The 20551-nt window shown below is 44.8% G+C and overlaps 2 protein-coding genes across 5 annotated transcripts in view; both read right to left on the bottom strand.

The window, feature by feature from the left end:
• Window positions 1-20551, bottom strand: part of LOC310661335 (uncharacterized protein) — a gene marked incomplete at its 3' end in the record, with an annotated part of 330664 nt that overhangs the window by 228577 nt on the left and 81536 nt on the right. The gene's annotated exons all lie outside the window — the stretch shown is intronic.
• The window catches only part of ELMO1 (engulfment and cell motility 1), a 314930-nt gene that overhangs the window by 278725 nt on the left and 15654 nt on the right, over window positions 1-20551 (bottom strand). The window contains exon 1 of one of the 4 annotated variants that reach the window (XM_083407046.1): window positions 16423-16546. The exons of 2 other annotated variants lie outside the window; for them this stretch is intronic. The gene's annotated coding sequence lies outside the window, so the exon portion shown is untranslated. Of the gene's footprint in view, window positions 1-2360; window positions 2478-16422; window positions 16547-20551 lie in introns of those variants that run through there. One more of the 4 variants, XM_083407047.1, reaches the window with a different exon arrangement.

Raw genomic sequence — 20551 nt, 5'->3', positions numbered from 1 at the left:
AACGACTAAACAACAACTATGTAAAGAAGCACAAGGAGAAACCTTTTGAGGAAGGATGAACAAAAGTAAGGCTTATTTCTATAAAGCAGACTGATGGGGTGGGGAAAATATATTTTGCTGAAGATCACAACAGGATGTAAAAATTAGGGTCCTCAAACCCCTTCAGGAAAGAAAGCCTTACGGCGTCTCAGGAAGAACACCTCAGTCTCACCAACTGCTTTATTTGGGTATAAAAATGACTAGGATACTTCCACTTTGCTTAGAAAGCTGAAATTTCTTCATACAGACCAAATCCAACACACCCCAATGATCAGAAACATATGGAATTGTGACAGGAAATTCAAAGGTAACCCTGAAATAGTTGCTACACATGTAGACCATGACACCCTGATTGCAAGTAAGTCCTAGCAGGGACATTTATGTAGAAATGGGGGGAATGAAGCACACCCCCAATGTCTGAAGTGTTTCTAGACCACCTAGAAAGGCAAGATTTGGTACACATATTTCACAAGCCACACAAGCCCCCTTCATAGGTTAATTGTGCAAAGAGATGGCATCTCAGTTCCACCCCTGATGTCCGTACATTGGGTGGTACTCAAATAAGCCTTACTCAGAGTAGGCCTAGTTGAATGCCACTGAATGTGGCCTCTGTGGCAAGGAAGCCTATGAACCTAGGCTTCCCCACTGCAGACATCAGTGCTCAACCTGTGGCAACACTGGACACAGCGCCAGCAACACAGCCTCACTGCCATAGACCCCTTCACAGGAACGACATATGAATGGAAATGGCTGAAAATGGAACACATTTAAGACTTTTGCGATTTAAAGGTACCTCGGAATTCCAGCTCCATGCAAGCCCAAGTGCATGGTTTAGCACCAACACTGAACCAACTGGAGATGAGTTGCCCCTTCGCACACTAGAATTATGAGATTTGGAGAAGACACTTCCACTAGCAGACAGGAATTTGGAAAGGTCTCACAAAATGCAAATTTCATTCCAGCAGCGGGATGAAATGTATAGTTCACGTTCAACCCCAAGCCTGGGCCCATTAATCTCCTTTCACGAGGGACAGGAAACGTGTACTATACACTGCAGTGGTATCTACCTGAAATACCAAGTGAATCACAGTGAAACTGGTTGTAAATGGTTATAGTACAATTCTCGGTTTAAAGCTTGAACGTCAGCTCAATCCAGTAGCAGCCAGACTTCATTTACTAACCACACTTCTGGCCTGACTCACTGACAGAAATTCTTAGCATCCTTCTCCCATGAGCAAGAACCCTGGATTTTGGTGTGCATGTATCACATGATACTCAAGCAATGCCCTTCCCACATGATCTACACAGACCTGATCTATCAGGGCTCTGGTTATGCTTTTATAGGTTACCACAACTGTGTGGTGCCTCAGCCATGTGGAAGCTTCTTTTTTTATTAGCCTCTTTTTCATTTTCCTCTATGTTCATTTACTCTGATGTAAACATCTGAATCTAACATCTTTTGTAATTCCAAAAGGTAACAACCCAGTAAAATTTGAGGGCTTTCCCTCTTGTTTTGTTTACATGGAAATAATTTTTCCCCCCTCATAAGAATAAACAGATTCTAATTCTACCCATTCCAGACAACATGCCATTATGCTGCAAGTCACCAGCTATATGCAAATATCATAAGGCGAATCATTTAAATGCATGTTCAGCATATTTCTTGAAGCTCAGCATGTTTAGATTTTTAAAAGATGAAGGTGGGAGTAGCTAAGATTGCATTTATTACCAAAGGCATAACACAGCGTCCTTTGGTTGTTCACATCACACAACCCAACTGGTAAATTTTCATCAGAAACCATAAATCAGAGAGTCTACGAAATGAAGAAACCCTTTCTTGTTTTTTTTTTTTTTTATCCATAGTGATAAATAATAATAATACTGAACTGCTTCCCTTTTTATGCTAGCAACAGTTGCCATATTTTATTTTTACAAATGGTCTCTGCCACCCTCTCAGCTGCAGAACTGGATTCAAATGGTCAATACAGAATAACAGGGTAAGGCCTAGCAGCTATTATCAGCTTAGCAGAGGTTAGCAGGTTAACAGAAGCTTCCAGAGCAGAGCTTTGACGTCTAACATTGTTAAGAGCAGCTTCGCTTTCCATGTGTAATAGAAGATGTGGTTATATCCAAATTTTATGCAGGAAAAAACTAGTGTAGGAAACAGTAGCAATGTAGTGCATGGTATTTTGCAAACAAGTCCTGAAAAGTTATTAGATCACAAAAATGTTTACACAACTATATACCCACATATTTCTATAGTAGTTATTACAGGCTAACAAGGGGGATAGTGCTCTTTTTGGATTTGCATAGCTTCTTACTTGACAAAGGCTCCAGATCTGCAGAGGATTCCACTAACGCCTTTCGTCCACCCTTTCATCCCTCCTAAGTTTGCTTTCAGCAGACAGGGAAGACCTTCCTGAAAACAACATGGAGGAAGCAGCTGCAAAGTGGGAAAGCAGAAAACATTTATGTGCATTCAAGGAACACACAAGCACCGCCATGAACCTGGAAGTGGCAGCCAGCGGGGCAAAAACGGCCCTGAAAGAGTGTGAAAACAGTGAAAATAGTGTCTAGCAATCTCATGAGCTTTGCAAGTGCAAGCCCAGAAGCCTTTGCACCGACCTTTGAGGTCTGTGGAGAGTTGGAGTTTCAGCAAGGAAGTTTGGCGGGAGCAATTGTGGTGGAGTTTCGTGGAGTTTTGGTTTTTAAAGCGTTTTAAGAGGTTTAGAGGGACGCGGGTGGCGCTGTGGGTTAAAGCCTCAGCGCCTAGGGCTTGCCGATCGGAAGGTCGGCGGTTCGAATCCCCGCGGCGGGGTGCGCTCCCATTGCTCGGTCCCAGTGCCTGCCAACCTAGCAGTTCGAAAGCACTCCCGGGTGCAAGTAGATAAACAGGGACCGCTTACTAGCGGGAAGGTAAACAGTGTTTCCGTGTGCGGCTCTGGCTCGCCAGAGCAGCGATGTCACGCTGGCCACGTGACCCGGAAGTGTCTCCGGACAGCGCTGGCCCCCGGCCTCTTGAGTGAGATGGGTGCACAACCCTAGAGTCTGTCAAGACTGGCCCTTACGGGCAGGGGTACCTTTACCTTTACCTTTAAGAGGTTTAGATGGTGCTTGCAGACTTTTTCAATGGTGTTCACAATATTCGATTTAGCTTAAATGTGTGGTGCCTAGGAACGTAACCCGCCCCCCCATAAATGGGGAGTTGCCTGTATTAAATGTGGCACGTACATTTTAATTCATTCATGATAAACTATGGATCAAAGATTAACCCAGGCTTCATGATTTTCTTATCTCATTGCAGATTGATCTTCAACCACAACTCCACCAGGGATGAAAGGCTTTTCTTTTCAGAAATTCAAGCGTCAAGCTCTAGAAAGCTGCAAACGAGACAGAAAGAAAGCTGCTGCTGTCAATATCTGAGTCCTGCATATCATTACAGCCTCAGGAGCCTCTCCTAGGAAACGGAGGTCAAGCCTTAAGAGGGCAGAGATGAGGAACTTGTGGCCCTCCAGATGTGGCTGCACTGTAACTCCATCACCGCTGACCATTTCGCTATGTTGGCTGGGATTGATAGAGTTGGTGTCAAACACCATCTAGAGGCCACAAGTTGTCCACCCTTACCTTAAGAGGGTTTGCTTCCTCACTAAGAGGCAATGTTCAAAAATAGCCAGGAGCCAGGTACATTTTGCACCTGGCTATTGGCCACTTGCGACCAAGTGAAGATTCCTGGGCGCCAGGATGGCACCTGACGTCTTCACCATCTGGAGGTGCCTGCCTGAGGATCACTGGATCTTGACTGTTTTCACACACTAATACCACATCCTGTAGAATTCAGCCAGTTATAGTTTATCTGCACAATCAGAATGATTCTGCGACTATGAATTTCAGGAACCAAAATGCTTTTTCTGTGCAGCCTGAGAAGGAGCAGTGAACAATGTTACAGCTAATTGTTGTAGCTCCCGCCCCAGTGCCTTGCTCACAGTTGTGAAGAATATTCTCACATTATGAATGGTCCATGTCTCCACTGGTGCTGGAGGAGACTCTTGAGAGTCCCATGGACTGCAAGAATATCAGACCTATCCATTCTTAAGGAAACCAGCCCGGAGTGCTCACTGGAAGGACAGATCCTCAAGCTGAGGCTCCAACACTTTGGCCACCTCATGAGAAGAGAAGACTCCCTGGAAAAGACTGATGTTGGGAAAGATGGAGAGCACAAGGAGAAGGGGACGACAGAGGACGAGATGGTTGGACAGTGTTCTCGAAGCGACCAGCATGAGTTTGAACAAACTGTGGGAGGCAGTGGAAGACAGGCGTGCCTGGCGTGCTCTGGTCATGGGGTCACGAAGAGTCAGACACGACTAAACAACAACGTCATCATTAAGAAACAGAGGTAGGAATATACATAGACTGTTTCTGGATAAAGTTCTCGAAGTTCTTAAACTAGCTCATGGTTGTGAATCTGAACTAGCCAGATGTTTCACTGATCATCAATCACAGTCAGTCAGTCCATCATTTGAGAAGGAAGAGTCGTCTTGCCCAAAAATGGCAACCAGACATTACATTTTGCCAACTACAACCTTGATTTAAGGAGCCATTTGGCGCCTAGCTTATACATCTGATTTTCTAACACTGCTAGCAGGTACATGTCTGCATCCTCACAGAACAACAAGAGAATGAGACACACACATGCCCCCGTCCAATGTACCTGTGGGACCTCTGGAGCACTTCAGAGAAGGAAGCAGGGAGAAAACCACTTGCACATTTGTAATAGAGAAGACAGGAAGTAGGACTTGTTTTTGTTTTTCCTCAGGGTCATGTGAGATAGCAGGCATACATCAACAATAATCCTGAAAGAAGACCCATAAATTCATTCATTCAATCAATCAATCAATCAATCAATCAATCAGTGCGCCAAAGAACAGATTGGTCTCTATTACGAAAGCAAACAAAGCTGTGTGGCAGGAGTGACATTAAAAAGAAGCACCAATAGAAACATATATATAGTTCCAGATTATCAGTTTAGGTTGCTTATTTGTATTATCCCATTGGAAACCTTCTCTATGAGAAAAGCACAAATCTTTGAAACAAATACGCAACGTATGAAAGGAAAACAAGGGTCCACGTGCCCTGTCTCTGGGTCAAAAGGCTGCAGCCTTGACTGGAGGGGCTGGAAGATGCTTCCAGGCAGAGACTAGCCCTCATACAACAAGCTCAGGAATGAAAGGTCACCTTCTATCCAAAACAAACACTTTAAACATTGTGATTGGCATGAAAGCCTCTCCTCCTAAGAGTCAACAATAGCCCTTGCGCAGAACCTTAATCCAGTCTGCTTGATGGATTCTAGCTTCGTGGCCAAGGCGCTATTTTTAATCTACCTCCCGAACCGTCTTGGAAGAGGCCGTGGGCCGGCAAGGCCAGAATCGGAAGCCTCCTACTCTGTAAGCCAGAAAAAGATTACGTTATTAGAGAGGCAAAAATAAATGAGTTATCCTCACATCCCCTTAGCTAGTAGTACTGCACAGAAGGCACCTGCATTCCACAAAGGGATTTTAAATGCCATACGTGCAACGACACTGGAGCAGCAAAATGTTACAGAAGCTGATGGATTTCGTGAAAGGGCATCCATTTACTTGGGGTGCCACAGGGTTCTGTCTTGGGCCCGGTCTTATTCAACATCTTTATCAACGACTTGGAGGATGGACTCAAGGGCATCCTGATCAAATTTGCAGATGACACCAAACTGGGAGGGGTGGCTAACACCCCAGAGGACAGGATCACACTTCAAAACGACCTTGACAGATTAGAGAACTGGGCCAAAACAAACAAGATGAATTTTAACAGGGAGAAATGTAAAGTATTGCACTTGGGCAAAAAAAATGAGAGGCACAAATACAAGATGGGTGACACCTGGCTTGAGAGCAGTACATGTGAAAAGGATCTAGGAGTCCTGGTTGACCACAAACTTGACATGAGCCAACAGTGTGACGCGGCAGCTAAAAAAGCCAATGCAATTCTGGGCTGCATCAATAGGAGTATAGCATCTAGATCAAGGGAAGTTATAGTGCCACTGTATTCTGCTCTGGTCAGACCTCACCTGGAGTACTGTGTCCAGTTCTGGGCACCACAGTTCAAGAAGGACACTGACAAACTGGAACGTGTCCAGAGGAGGGCAACCAAAATGGTCAAAGGCCTGGAAACGATGCCTTATGAGGAACGTCTAAGGGAGCTGGGCATGTTTAGCCTGGAGAAGAGGAGGTTAAGGGGTGATATGATAGCCATGTTCAAATATATGAAGGGATGTCACATGGAGGAGGGAGAAAGGTTGTTTTCTGCTGCTCCAGAGAAGCGGACACGGAGGAATGGATCCAAACTACAAGAAAGAAGATTCCACTTAAACATTAGGAAGAACTTCCTGACAGTAAGAGCTGTTCGACAGTGGAATTTGCTGCCAAGGAGTGTGGTGGAGTCTCCTTCTTTGGAGGTCTTTAAGCAGAGGCTTGACAACCATATGTCAGGAGTGCTCTGATGGTGTTTCCTGCTTGGCAGGGGGTTGGACTCGATGGCCCTTGTGGTCTCTTCCAACTCTATGATTCTATGATTCTATGATTCTACTTCATTTACACTTGCAATAAGATCAGGTTATAGAAAATACTTATATAAATAATAATAATTTATTTTTAACTTATTTACAGCCCGCTTTTCTGACTGACAACAGGTCAGGTTTCAAGGCAGCTACACATAAAAGACTGGGATGCCACAAACGCTACATACATACATACATACATACATACGGCAGCTGTGACTGATGAAAGTATCAAGGGAACAATGATGTAAAGTGATTTCTCTCTCCCCCCAGATTTTAGGCTATTACTGCTGCTGAAATTAGGATTCAGCAAGTGATAGGAGCCTGTTGCCTTCCTATCGTGCTTGAGATTCCATTTCTCAGGGACGTCTAGATAAAGCGTTGGTCTGAGCTAGGAATCCTCCTATTTTTCTAATATCCCAAATATGCAGCAACTGCCGCCATGGATGCACCAGGTCAGATGCTTCTTCCTCCACCGGACTGCATTCCCTGGGCTCACTTTGGAGTGATTTATTGTGCCTGACCTAGCCCTGTGTTGCATTTGAACAAACACCTGGCAATTACATTAACCGCGCAGAAAGGCGGTTGTACAGTTTTACCAAGGCTAAAGGCTAATCTTTCTAGTAGTTTGACCTGCTAGCAGGACCATTAGGCAAGGGAGCCTGCAAAGAAACACGTTTCAAATATATGAAAATGTAGTGTGGAGATCTACTGGGAACACAATTGAGGGTGTGTTCAAAGCAAAAACTATGAATGGACGAAACTGTGCTTTGAATTCACCAAAGACATCAATTCAAAGTCTCGAGATAAAGCAAACGGGAACGAAAAAAGACATTAAAAGCTAAATTGGAGCAAGTTCATAAAAAACACTAGAGAAACCTTTCATTCCCACTTATACTCAATGAGGGACCAAGAAACAGAGTTGCTATGCCATTTTTTTTACCTCTGCAGTCTTAGATGGGAAATGCCTACAGGAACAGGCATGCATGCTGCCCTCCAAAACACACACAGAGACCTGGTACCAATAATCTCCCCCATCGCTGAGAGGTGATAGTCACACAATATATTCTGTGCTAAAGCACCCCAGTCCATTAATTCAAGATGGGTTCAGGAGCTACATTTCTACACAGGGGGTTTTGCTTCAAGGACTGGAAAGAACAACGGGATTCCTTTGCAGAGGCTCTCTTTGAGACAAAGGCACAGTGTCCCTATAAAAAATTTGGCAAATCGCTAAAGCCAAATCAGCAGCAAATAACTCAACGTCAGTTTTCCTCGTTTTATAGCAGTGGGCTGTCAAATCCCTATGTTTATACATCTGTCTTCCTCCACAGCTGCTGGCTGACTCCTCGGCAAGTTACCCATTATGGGATGTGATGTAGCACTCACTAGGGCTTCACCATGAGGTACATGCTATCTGCCAGCTCATCCCCAAAATCCGGCCTCAGCCTGCCTAGAGTCTCACTTGCTCACCTGCTCTCCCTAGTTGTGCCATTGCCTTTTGACTGAACTGCACCAGAAACTCCCAAAAAGCTGAATAAAGGAAGCAGAGAAGTCCAAGAGGTGGAGGAGGTACTGGAAGGAGATGCGAAAGACATGAAAGCTGTAGTTCTCAAAGTGTGTGGCATGCCACACTAGTGTGGGCAGAGAGGGTGGCAAGTGGGACAGGAAGATTCAAGGACCATCAAAGGAACATTTAAACATCTCATTAGGGTAGAAGGTCAAGAATTATGGAAGTTGTAGTCCTGTAACATCAGGAGAACCACAGGTTAGTCACCTTTGATTTAGAGCAGGCATAGGCAAATTCCCCCCTCCAGGTGTTTTGGGACTACAACTCCCATCATCCCTGGCTAACAGGACCAGTGGCCAGGGATGATGGGAATTGTAGTCCAAAACATCTGGAGGGTCAAGTTTGCCTATGCCTGATTTACAGTCTCTGGATCAGCAAACTCTGCCTAAATGGAGGGGCTGAGGTAGAATACCTCCAGAGACAACGTCTGCACATAGCTTGAGGAAAACTGATATAGAAAGCTCCTTACAACGAGGGAAATGCTGGGGCAAAGAATTAATAATTCCCAAAGGTATCAATAGAAAACGGTGCCAGTAACATGTCCAACATGGTGTGTTACTGGCATCACCATTCTGTAGTTGGCTTCAACCCTGTACCCTAGTTCTGTGGTGGGCCTCAGTAATATTCAGCCTTTCTAATGAGACCCGGAGGGTAGAATATTTGAGAAACCTTGGTTTAAGAGACGTGGAGGAAGTCAGGTGACACCAGAGAGGAAAGGTAGCTTTAGTAGGAATTATGGTTTTGTGCCACCCCTAGCAGCATGTCTCCCTAAGCCTTCCCACCGAACGAGAAGATGCATCTGAGTTAGTGTGCTGACCTTGTCTCATCCACATCAAATGCACACACCTGATACTGGGGGAAAGAAGAAGCAGGAGTTGGCAAAGGAAGCTGCAGCGCACCAAACTGTTTTGTTCTTTCCAAACGGATATTCAAAGAGGGAATGAGGCCATGCAGTGAGACTACCCCCAAACTCTGAGAAATCAAAAGGGTAATTTGCCCAGTCCTAGGCAATGGGTGTCTTCACTGACTCCGACTCCAGACAAGACTTTGCAGCTTCAATTCCCAGCTCCTGCAATGGAAAAACTAAGGGGGAAGGGGATGCTTAATTCTTCCCTTTTGCAAACACTTCCCCCCCTGAATTTCCCACAGGGTTACAGAACAGTGTTGATGAGTAAGCACAGGTTTCCAACAGCGGCAGCGGGGACAGGGCTGCTCTAACAGTGTTCACTTGGGCCCTCAAATACCGAAAAACAACATTCCACTTTTGCCAAGTACCTCAGAGAAGTTTGGACATGGTAGCTCTGCGAGAAGAGCTAAATTAGAAAGTTGCGCTTATTTCTCTGGGGACGCAGGGAAAATGGGTAGAGATTTGACCCGACACAACTTTTTACTGTTGACTTTTGCACCTTTCAATAACCCTAACATTCAGCAAAACCAAAACACATTTGCCCATAAAACTAAAATCAGGCAGTTGCCACGCTGGCATGTTTAAATGCAAAGCTAGCACAGATGGAATTAATAGACACAACGTTTTTATAAAAAAACACACACACACCCTGAAGTTAAGCTGTTGTTTCCACCAACCTCGCACAAATGTGTTTCTTTTTTTCTTTCTTTCTCTCTCTCTTTCTTCATTCATTATTGTTTTAAATGTAAAGAACAGAAAGCATTTGTTTTCCTCCCCCATCCCAACCGTCTTATGATTGGCAGCATTCGAAGGGAACGGAACAAAGGACGCCCCACACACCAAGAGAAACAAAGCCCTTCTTACACAACAATTCAGCAAGACTGCTTCCTATAAGCAATCTCAGAAGTACCTCCCTCTCTCTTTCAAAACGACAGAGGAGTGTAGAATTACATCCGGGCATACAATTAAAAAGGAGTTCCTGTACTTTTGAAGAGATTATTGTCCACACAGAACTAAACAGCAAGAGTCCCTTCTGTCTATATAGGTTCAACCTGCCCCAATGGCCAAGCATGGCTCTTTCAGTGCAGAGGGTTTTTGAGCACGCCAAAGTGGGCAAGGGCATTAGCACCTGTTGAATAGGCACCTTCCTCTTCTTATTCATGTGCAAAGGCCTCCGTGTGACCCCACATGGAACTGAAAACTACCAGTAAAGCTGAAAATGAAATCTCATTACTCTGGGTTTATGGTAACTCCAACAGGGATGCATAAAAAAAGAGAAATGATCAGATTTCATGATAGGTCACAGCAATGAACTCATCTGATGATGAAAGCCACTTGTGAACAGGAGTCTTTTAGGCCCCAAATCTCACCTTCTTAACTTTGGGAGCACTGAAAAGAGATACAAGGGGAACCTTAGGGAAGGAAATCTCTATTACACGATCCTCAATTCAAGAAGATATGCCTCAAGATACACAGGTTCTTGCCCACTCTTGGCCACAAGGACATCTTGTCCTTGAGGAAATTGAACAGTCTGGTTTCTTTCCGGACTGAAATCCAGAATCAGATCAGTCTATAGCTGCTATAGGTAGATATTGCCGCTCATGAATGATAACTCCAATTAACAGGCCTGCCCAACTTTACATCACCAAACAAGAACATTTCATCCCACTGTTTGGCATTCGCAGCGCATTCCTGGGAAAAGACGTATTTTCAAATTGTTGGATATAATGGCCACGTTCACACATCACACTTCAACCCAACTACTGATTTAGCAGGAACATGTTGGCTGGTGAGGAGGAAATCACAGCCACTTTGCTCCTTCCTGGGCTGTTTAGTGTGGCCTGGCAGCTAAGCCAAGGTTTGGTTTCGCACAGGGCAGGAAAACCAGATGTTGCTGGACTCCCAACTCCCATCAGCCCCAGCCAGCCACTTCAGGGATGGGAGCTGTGGTGCAGCAACATCTGGAGGACCAAAGGCTCCTCAGACCTGGCTAAGCAAGTCATCCAAACCCAGGAGCGTGTAGGGCAACCAAAGTCCCTCCTCAAATGTGGATGATGGGGAACATAAGCAATGGCAAGGGCCAAATACAGCCCCGCTCTGCCACCCCACATGACTCTACATAGTTCCATCCTTATTTCAGACATCGGGATACACCGGTATATCGTGATTATCACAGTGCTGAAAACCAGGTATCGCCCATCCCTCCCACACTTCTGCATCCCTCATCCAGGCAAACGAGATACATTATCATGGTTCAGAGAGACATTCCAGGTAGGCAAAAGCACTTGAGGGTGGCATGAAGCCCGGGCAAAAGGTAAATGGCCTGAGGAAGGAGCTGGGCCTGGGGAAGAGGTTAACGGGCTGGACAGAGAGACTTGGGGGGTGCATTCAGACCCTGGGGCTGAGGCTGCACACCCTTGTTTTACCCCTAATAACTTCCCCCAATTTCTGAAGTAGCCAACACTCATTACTCTTATGTGAGGACATATAGGGTTGCAGGCTATGCAAAGATGCACACCCACAACAACAAAGAAAGGAATTCAACATCACAGATAGAAGACTGGTGAAAATGCCTCTATTCTGATGGTAGTTATTGCCGCTTTCCCACTAACAATGTTCTATTTACCATGACCAAACAGCAGCAGTTTAGCTTCTTCATTATTCTTAAAGGAGGACTGGAACCCTTATTTTTTGTAGAGAAGGTGGAAATGCTAGACCAGTCTTGTCTTCCACCTTATTCTTTTCATTTCGCACTCTGAGTTGAACAGCAAGGTTTGGAAGCCAACCTTTTCTTGAAAATCCTGCAGCAGCACAAAAGCAGACAAAATAGTCGTACTGGGAGCGCAGTTACAACTCGGAGGAGATTGACAGCTGGTCCTGTTCAGGACAGTTAACACAGCAGGGGCTTCTTATGTCAGGCAACAGAAGCCAGCTCTCTAGACAACACGCAGCAAAAGAATTCTCAATTATGCTAGAGTACTTTCAGCTTGTGGCTTCTGTAGTTTCAAGAGACGCTGCTGCTGATTTTGCCTGTAATACTAGACAACAATTTCCTCTGATTCACAAACATAAAAGGGCAGAGAGGTTCTAGCAAGATGTGCTGCTACCCACAGCCCAGAACTCTGCACACAGGTTTTTGGAAGGTTAGTGGTAGTTATAAGATACTGAAGTTAGTGATCACTCCAACTCTGTTTAAATCAAAACAGGGGAAATTTGCTATTGGCTTCAGTTACTCTAGGAGCCCATCATTCATTAAAGTCATCAAAACTAAAATAATATATCTAACGATTATCCCACGGTGTAGATACACATCTTGTTTTCTACTTGGGAAGAACAGAACTAGGGTATTAACTTGGTAGAACAAACTTGCTACAGGAAACACCAATATTTTTCAAAGCACCCAATTTTACCTCCAACAGAACCTTCTCCCTTTGAGTGGTCAAAAGTTTTAGAAATACAGTGGTACCTCGGGTTAAGTACTTAATTCGTTCCGGAGGTCCGTTCTTAACCTGAAACTGTTCTTAACCTGAAGCACCACTTTAGCTAATGGGGGCCTCCTGCTGCCGCCGCGCGGCTGAAGCACAATTTCTGTTCTCATCCTGAAGCAAAGTTCTCAACCTGAAGCAGTATTTCTGGGTTAGCGGAGTCTAACCTGAAGCATATGTAACCTGAGGTACCACTGTATGCTTCATAAAAGGTAAAGGGACCCCTGACAGTTAAGTCCAGTCACGAACGACTCTGGGGTTGCGGCGCTCATCTCGCTTTACTGGCCGAGGGAGCCGACGTTTGTCCGCTGACAGTTTTTCCGGGTCAAGTGGCCAGCATGACTAAGCCGCTTCTGGCGAAACCAGAGCAGCGCATGGAAACGCCGATTACCTTCCCGCCGGAGCGGTACCTATTTATCTACTGGCACTTGGGGGTGCTTTCGAACTGCTAGGTTGGCAGGAAGTTTTAGAAATACTCTGATCTAAAATTGATAGTTACACTCCACTTCTAGTTTACAGAAATATATGAGGTGGTCAAACTGTTCCTGGGCTGGGCCACTTCAGACGGCAGGTGGACACTGTGTAACTGAATGCTATCCTATTAAAATAAAGCAAAACCCTACACAGAGAAAATAAAATCCAAGGAAGAAAAAATCTAGCTAAAATTCTGACAGAATGTAGGAAGTTTTTCCAATGTGCCCAGGAGCAAATTTTTAGCACCTCACCTCCTGCTTGTGTGAAAACAAGGCCAGAGAAAGAAGGGAAGTCAACCATCTAGCGCTTTCCAAATGGGTAGAAACCAAGAGCACAGGGACCACACTATTTAAAAGCACCAATATGCAGACATTTGAGAGTATAGTTGCATGTATGGTTGTATTGTTTAAAAGCTAAACTGGTTTGGTCTGATCTCTGGATTCAGTTGTTATCCACGTATTTAAATAATATACAGTAAATATGTTACTGATACCTGTTCTTCTACATACAACTACAATAATAAAAATACAATTAATAACAATAATTCAAAAAGCCTTATGCAATTAAGGCTAAAACTAGGGGAGATTTAATGGAGGAATTACTCAAACAATCATTAAAAGCTTGTTGAAGCTTTCCAAGATACATGCATTCCCATGTTTCTTGAAAGGAGAGGTTAATAGGCCTGGCAGTTAAGATTGAAGAGTTTTTCAGAGCTGCGTTGCCACAACTAAAAAGACCCTGTCTCTCATGCACACTCTCCAAGCCTCAAAGACTGCTCAAGAGATCCTTAATGCAACCTGGTTCCAGATTAACACCAGAACTTCAAACTTGGCATTGGAAAAAACCAGGTGACCAAAGAAGCTGATGTAAGCCCCAAGTTATATGCCCTGATAGACAAGCTCCAGATAAAAGCCTCATCATTGCATTTTGGATCAACTAAAATTTCTGGGCTTTTTTGAAAAGCAGCGCCATGAAGGCAACATTGCAAGAATTTAGTCTGGAGGCAACTACAGCAATGGATATCTGAAAATATGTTCCCAAAGTTATTATACTTTGAGATGAGCATAAGAGAGCTGGGATGTAAAAGAGCTAAATTGCAAGTTTTTGTTGAATTTTATTCACTGCAGTCCAATATGTTGGCAATTAATTTAATGTTTTAATGAGCTAGAATGGCTTAAGCAGGTGTTTAATAGAGATGCTTAGTCAGTTATTATTAAGTTCCTGATATTTTATAGACCGTGATGCTGGGAAAACGGCAGACTGCATACAGAAATTTCCATTATCTCAATTTATCAGCAATCTCTGTAATTATTTTTCAAGTAAAGCAATATGAAATGAAGTGCCAAAAAGCTTATTAATCCAATTTCTTTCTCATGGGCATAAAAGGGTGTTTATAGCCTCTCCTCCTGCACAGCCCATTATTTAAAATGGATGGTGCACAGTTTAAAAGACAGAAATTTGCCCTTTGTACGCACAATTCATTAAAGACTTCCATAACGCTTAGCATTTCTATATTGCTTTAGTGTTCAAACTGCTTCAGATTCATTCTCTCAGTAACCCTTTCAACAATCCAGTAAGACAGGTCACTCTTATCCACATATTACAGACTGATGGCTAAGCAATAGCAACTTGCCCAAAGCTGCCTGCAGCCTTCATTAGGGCTGGTTTCCAACATCGTGATATGTCACCAGCTAAACATTGTGATATACTGATATATCACGATGTCTGAATTAAGGATGGAGCTATGTAGAGGCATTGGTCGGCTTCACGGTTTTCCCCACATTGTGATTTTTGCATAGCACACACGATTCACAATATATTGCCAGGTCAAAAATTATGAAACCGATATCATGATATGGACTTCAAATCAGTTTTAGAAGATATATCGATGTGTCACCCAGTCCTGGCCTTCACAGCCAAGGTGATACTTGAACCAGGGATTTTCTTACCTGCTACAATACACTGGATCTCTGTTGTTTCGTTGGCTCAGAGAGTTATAGGGATATGACAAGTCATGTACAGTGGTACCTTGGTTCTCGAACGTAATCCATTCCGGAAGTCCGCTCAACTTCCAAAATGTTCGAAAACCAAGGTGCAGTTTCCGATTGGTGCAGACACCCAGGAAACCATAGCCAACAGCCACATCGGATGTTCAGCTTCTGAAAAACGTTAAAAAACCGGAACACTTACTTCCAGGTTTTCAGCGTTCGGGAGCCGATTTGTTCATCAACTAAGCCGTTCGAGAACCAAGGTTTCACTGTAGTTCAATCTCATAGCCCTTCAAAACCTGCATGTATTTCTTGTAAGCAGCTCCAGCAATTCTGCGCACTCCACTGCCATGTGCCCTGCACCACTACATGCTTCTAGCGGCTCTAAAAACGGACTATGCGCTGCATTCTGTTTTGTTACTGCGCTTTCACTATAAGGCCACTCTCACGCACAAGCAACACTGGCTTGATTTGGGGAAGTTCGGAGGTGGGGAAGCAAAACAATGATAAAACTGGGATTACCGTACTTTTCTGTCTATAAGACGCTTCCTTGTATAAGACACCCCCTCCCTCACTTTGGGGGACTGAATTTTAGAAAAAGAGGGGAGATGGCCCAAAGTTGTTGAGTCTCTCCCCCCACGCAGCTGCAGGGAAGAAACACACCCTGGATCGTTTCCCGTGCGCAGCGGCATCGGGTGAATTTGCGCTCCCTCCAGCCACCCGGTTTGCAGGAACGCAACCTCCCCCAATGCCGTTATGCAGGGGAAACGAGATCACTCCCCGCTTGCTGCGGCATCGGGGAAGGCGCGCCCCCGCCAACCGAATGGCTGGTGATGCGGCACTCCCCCCTCCCCCGCCATACTACTATCCGTGCATTGGACGACCCGTTTTTTGACGTGATTTTTGAGTCAAAAAATCTCGTCCAATACACAGAAAAATACGGTAATTTACATTAAGAAGAGTCCAGTTGGACCAGTCCAATCTAGTTATAGTGTGGTGTAGTGGTTAAGAGTGGTAGTCTCGTAATCTGGGGAGCCGGGTTCGCGTCTCCACTCCTCCACATGCAGCTGCTGGGTGACCTTGGGCTAGTCACACTTCTCTGAAGTCTCTCAGCCCCACTCACCTCACAGAGTGTTTGTTGTGGGGGAGGAAGGGAAAGGAGAATGTGAGCCGCTTTGAGACTCCTTCGGGTAGTGATAAAGCGGGATATCAAATCCAAACTCTTCTTATAGAATCATAGACCTTGAGCCAGTCATAGCCTCTTAACCTACCTCACAGGGTTGTTGTGCGGATTAATGGGGGGAGGATAACTATGTACTCACTGGGGGTGGGAAAGGTGGCACATATAAATGCAATAAATATGCTCTTCTGCTTACCTGCTTAAGGAAGCTGGAGGTGCCAGTCAGATGGCGATGTCAGTCACCAGTCTGGCACCCAGAGATCTCCTAGTGGTCACAGCTGGAGTCTAATCAAATGCCCCAGGACCCTGTTGTGCAGTCTGTGTGCTAAGCTTGCAGCGTAGTTCTACTCTGACAACACAGACCTTCAGGTACCTAAACAGAGTCCCCGTTGTGAAGAGCCATTGTGATGCCTGAAAGGCAGTTTGGCTCTGGAATCCTCGACAAAGTCCGCATGACTCAGCTCAAAGCGGAGGAAACGTTACGGAGCACACTAGTAAGAATGATCTAGAGAAACCGCTTCAGTGTTTCCCAGGCAGACGCAGAATCTAACCAATTTCACCCGCCCCACCTTCCGCTAGCTGCTACCACAAGCCTACACAAGGAGGAACCCACTAACTGAAAACAGCTTTCCAGGGGTTCAGTAAGCCTCTGGTTTCTCCTGCCTGTGGCTACAAAAGCCAGATTGGTCAATCACCTGAAAAGTCACAACACTTGGTTCTCTAAGCCTTCGGCTTAGTGGGTCCCCCGTCCTGCAGGTCTCGTTTCCTTTTGGCTTCTTCCACCAAGAACGAACTACCGTTCCGCTTAATCCGCTTCATAGCCTGAAACACCTTGAAGCAAAATGATGGGTTTTCCTGTTGGAAACATCGGAAGCTGACTTCTGAAACTCAAAATTGCGGCAGCAAAATTCACGTCGGGACTTTAGTGGCCATTAATAACTGCTGCCTCCCTGGTACATTAAAGTCTGCTGGTGTGCAACTTTCGGAGCTAGAGAAGGCAGCATTTCTTCTGTAACTATCACTCATTAAACAATACTTTGGGCCAATACTTAGAGCCGCTCGTGTTTCATTCGCGGCATAATCCTGTATGCCTTCAGATAGTAATACAACAAAAGCCACTGTCAGCAGCAAAGAGATAATGAGTGTTTTTGTCAAGACTACTGAAAAGCATCTTGTATTATGCAAACATTTCAGTAATAAGAAAAGAAGCCTGCATATCCCTACATAATATTGTAGCAAGTGGTTCAAAATCTGCTTGCCGAAGAGTATTAATTTCTCTTGAACGTCATATTAAGCAGGCTAACGCAGCTAGTTTTCAATGGCAGCCTGTGCAAATACTTAAAGAGCCAAGATAATGCCTTATCAGCAATTTGGCTAACAAAACCTCTTAGCAGTGGTTAACAATTGAGGAACAGGCTTCCCCACCTGAGCCGAATTCCTTCCCTCAATGCAGAGTTAAGTGGTTCATCAACACGTACAATATTATTAGTATTTATTTGTAAAGAGTAAGATGAGAGATCCCCGCCCCTAGGGGCTTACAATCCAGAAATCAAAATAAGGGCTAAAAAGGGAGAATAAGGTTAATACACTTAGCTGTTTAACCAGCACCAGAGACAGCAGCTTGCAAAAGACAATAGAACTAATTGTGACCCAGCTACACAGTTTTATCTCTTCACTGAACTACAATTCTCACATTTTTCTTCACTTTCCACTGCCAGTTAATTGTCCCTTACCCCTTCCTCGTTTCTCTAGCCAAGCTCTCTTCTCTGCCTCCTCAACTGCCCATTTAGCTGCAAGGTGCATAGGAAATATTCATGAATATTTGTGAAAAGTATTACACTGGAATTCAAAACCCATGTCAAGTTATGCCCTTAAGATTATAAACCGCATTCCATTTTTATATTCAGTACAAGTTACCACAAGTGTTACCGGGGTGGGGGGGCACACCCTGGAAATGGTAGCAAGAGGAATATAATTTTTTAGATGCCTAAGAAAAAAGGTTATCTTGACTTAAAGCAAGACGAAGGGCAGATTTTCTGCTGAATTGGACAGACACTACAATAAGCAATGAGTTAAGTTACAGGGGAGTCAAAGGAAGACATTTCTGCTTCTGGAAACATCAAGAAATGGACAGAATTAAAGTTAAGAAAACACAAGAGTCAAGAGCAGCTTGTCCCGGATTTGAGGACCGACCTAGTTCTATTTATCACGTTCTTATTCTGCCTTTCCTCCAAAGTCCTCAGGGCAGCCTATTCATTTCCCCGCCATTTTTATCTTCACAGGCACCCTGTGGGGCAGGTCAGATGGAGAGACTGTGACTGTTTGAAATACCTTTTTTCCGTTATTCCAGCTGCGGTAGTTCAGGGGTGGGGAATCTTGCACCCAGGGGCCAAATTTTGACCCATCCCTGTCATGCAGGCCCCTCCCTTAAAATTCCCTGCGTGAGGATGTGGCTCTCAGGACCAAACACCCTGCCTCCCACCCCCTGCTCTGACGGAACATTTATTGCATTCAGACCCAATTCTGGGGGTACTTTTTGCACACACAAAGCAGAGCCTCTCTTACACCTCACTCCTATGCACACGTACCTGGAAGCAAGACACAGCGGGCCTTGCATCTGAGTAAACACACATAGGGATGCACTGCTCACAATTGGCACCACGACTTCCACACATTATGTACCTGCGGACCAAAATATCTCGCTGGCGCATAAGGCGACTCTCAGACTCACTAACAAATGGTCCTCGCTGCGATGGGAAAGGCTTGAAAACCAGACAAGATCCAGCGTTCCAAAGAGATCCTGCTAACTGAAAGCAAATGCGAAGGCTACGTACACATGACAGTGATGGCCAATAATAATAATAATAATAATAATTTATTATTTATACCCCGCCCATCTGGCTGGGTCTCCCCAGCCACTCTGGGCAGCTTCCAACAAAACAGTAAAGTACAATAACCTATTAAACATTAAATGCTTCCCTAAACAGGGCTGCCTTCAGATGTCTTCTAAAAGTTTGGTAGTTGTTTTTCTCTTTGACATCTGGTGGGAGGGCGTTCCACAGGGCGGGTGCCACTACCGAGAAGGCCCTTTGCCTGGTTCCCTGGAACTTGGCTTCTTGCAGCAAACCTCTCGCAGCAAACTTGGCCCTCCAGCTGTTTTAGGACTACAACTCCCATCATCCCTAACTAACAGGACCAGTGGTCAGGGATGATGGGAATTGTAGTCCCAAAACAGCTGGCGGGCTGAATTTGGCCATCAGTGCAATTAGCAGCTTTAAAAATGTAGCAAGTTCACCCCACCCCACCCGTGTTTCATCACTTTTTTACATTGTGGTACTTCTTCTTCTTCTTTGGTGATCACTCGCAGCAGAGTAAGATTGTCTTCCATAAGCACGGTTTTAACAATGAGTCTGTAAGTGACTGTGGAGGCCAATTCTGGACCCACACATCCTTCCACAGTGGGGACATTGGTCTCCAGGCAGGAGTCGATCACAGTGTGGATTTGCCAAGCGTGCCTTCCTCTTAGCACGTTTCCCCCTTGCGTTCTGAGTTCGACACCAGTGGTGACATCTTCACCAGATGGCATTACTCGATTTGCTTCCCCGTGCTAAACTCCTATTCAACGAAGCATCGTCTGTGCATGAGGAAAAATGCACCAAGCAGCAGTATTTCTCAGGAAGCTGCAGGATACGTACAAATTTTGACAAGCCTCATGTGTACTTTGCTTCAAAAACCAGCAGCAGGAATGCGTCGGATCTGGAGCAAATGGCAACACAAACAAAGCCGAAAGCTTCTAAACTCCTCCTCCCGTCACACAGGCGAAGAAGAGGGCAGAGGAGAAGGTATCACCGGATCAGGCTTTCCCAAACTGGGGTCTCCAGCTGTTTTTGGACTGCAACTCCCACCATCCCTAGCTAGCAGGACCGGTGGTTAGGGATGATGGGAGTTGTAGTCCCAAAACAGCTGGAGACCCAAGTTTGGAGAACCAGCTGCCAGACCAGGGTTTTGCCTGGCTTGCAAATAGGACTGAGTAGGACTGTACAAAAGCAGGATAGGAAAACTTTCAACAGTAAGAAGAACGAAAAAGGGTGGTCAGTATCAGGCAGGGTCAACAAGACAGAAACAAAGTTTGCCGTGATTTCTTTAATTATTATAAGCAATATTTTATATGGTCACTTAAGTGAATAAAGCACATTTCAAGTTGTATACTCAGAGTGCTGTTTTGGGGTTGTTTTTTTAAGGATTAAAAAGGTACTCACTATGAAGTGCCGCACCTTTTAACATTTGGAGAGAGAAAAGGCCCAGTACTGCATACTGTTGAGCAA

Source organism: Podarcis tiliguerta (assembly GCF_965153285.1).
Source record: "Podarcis tiliguerta genome assembly, chromosome: 12".
Taxonomy (NCBI): Eukaryota; Metazoa; Chordata; class Lepidosauria; order Squamata; family Lacertidae; genus Podarcis; species Podarcis tiliguerta.
This window is presented reverse-complemented; position numbering and strand designations above follow the sequence as displayed.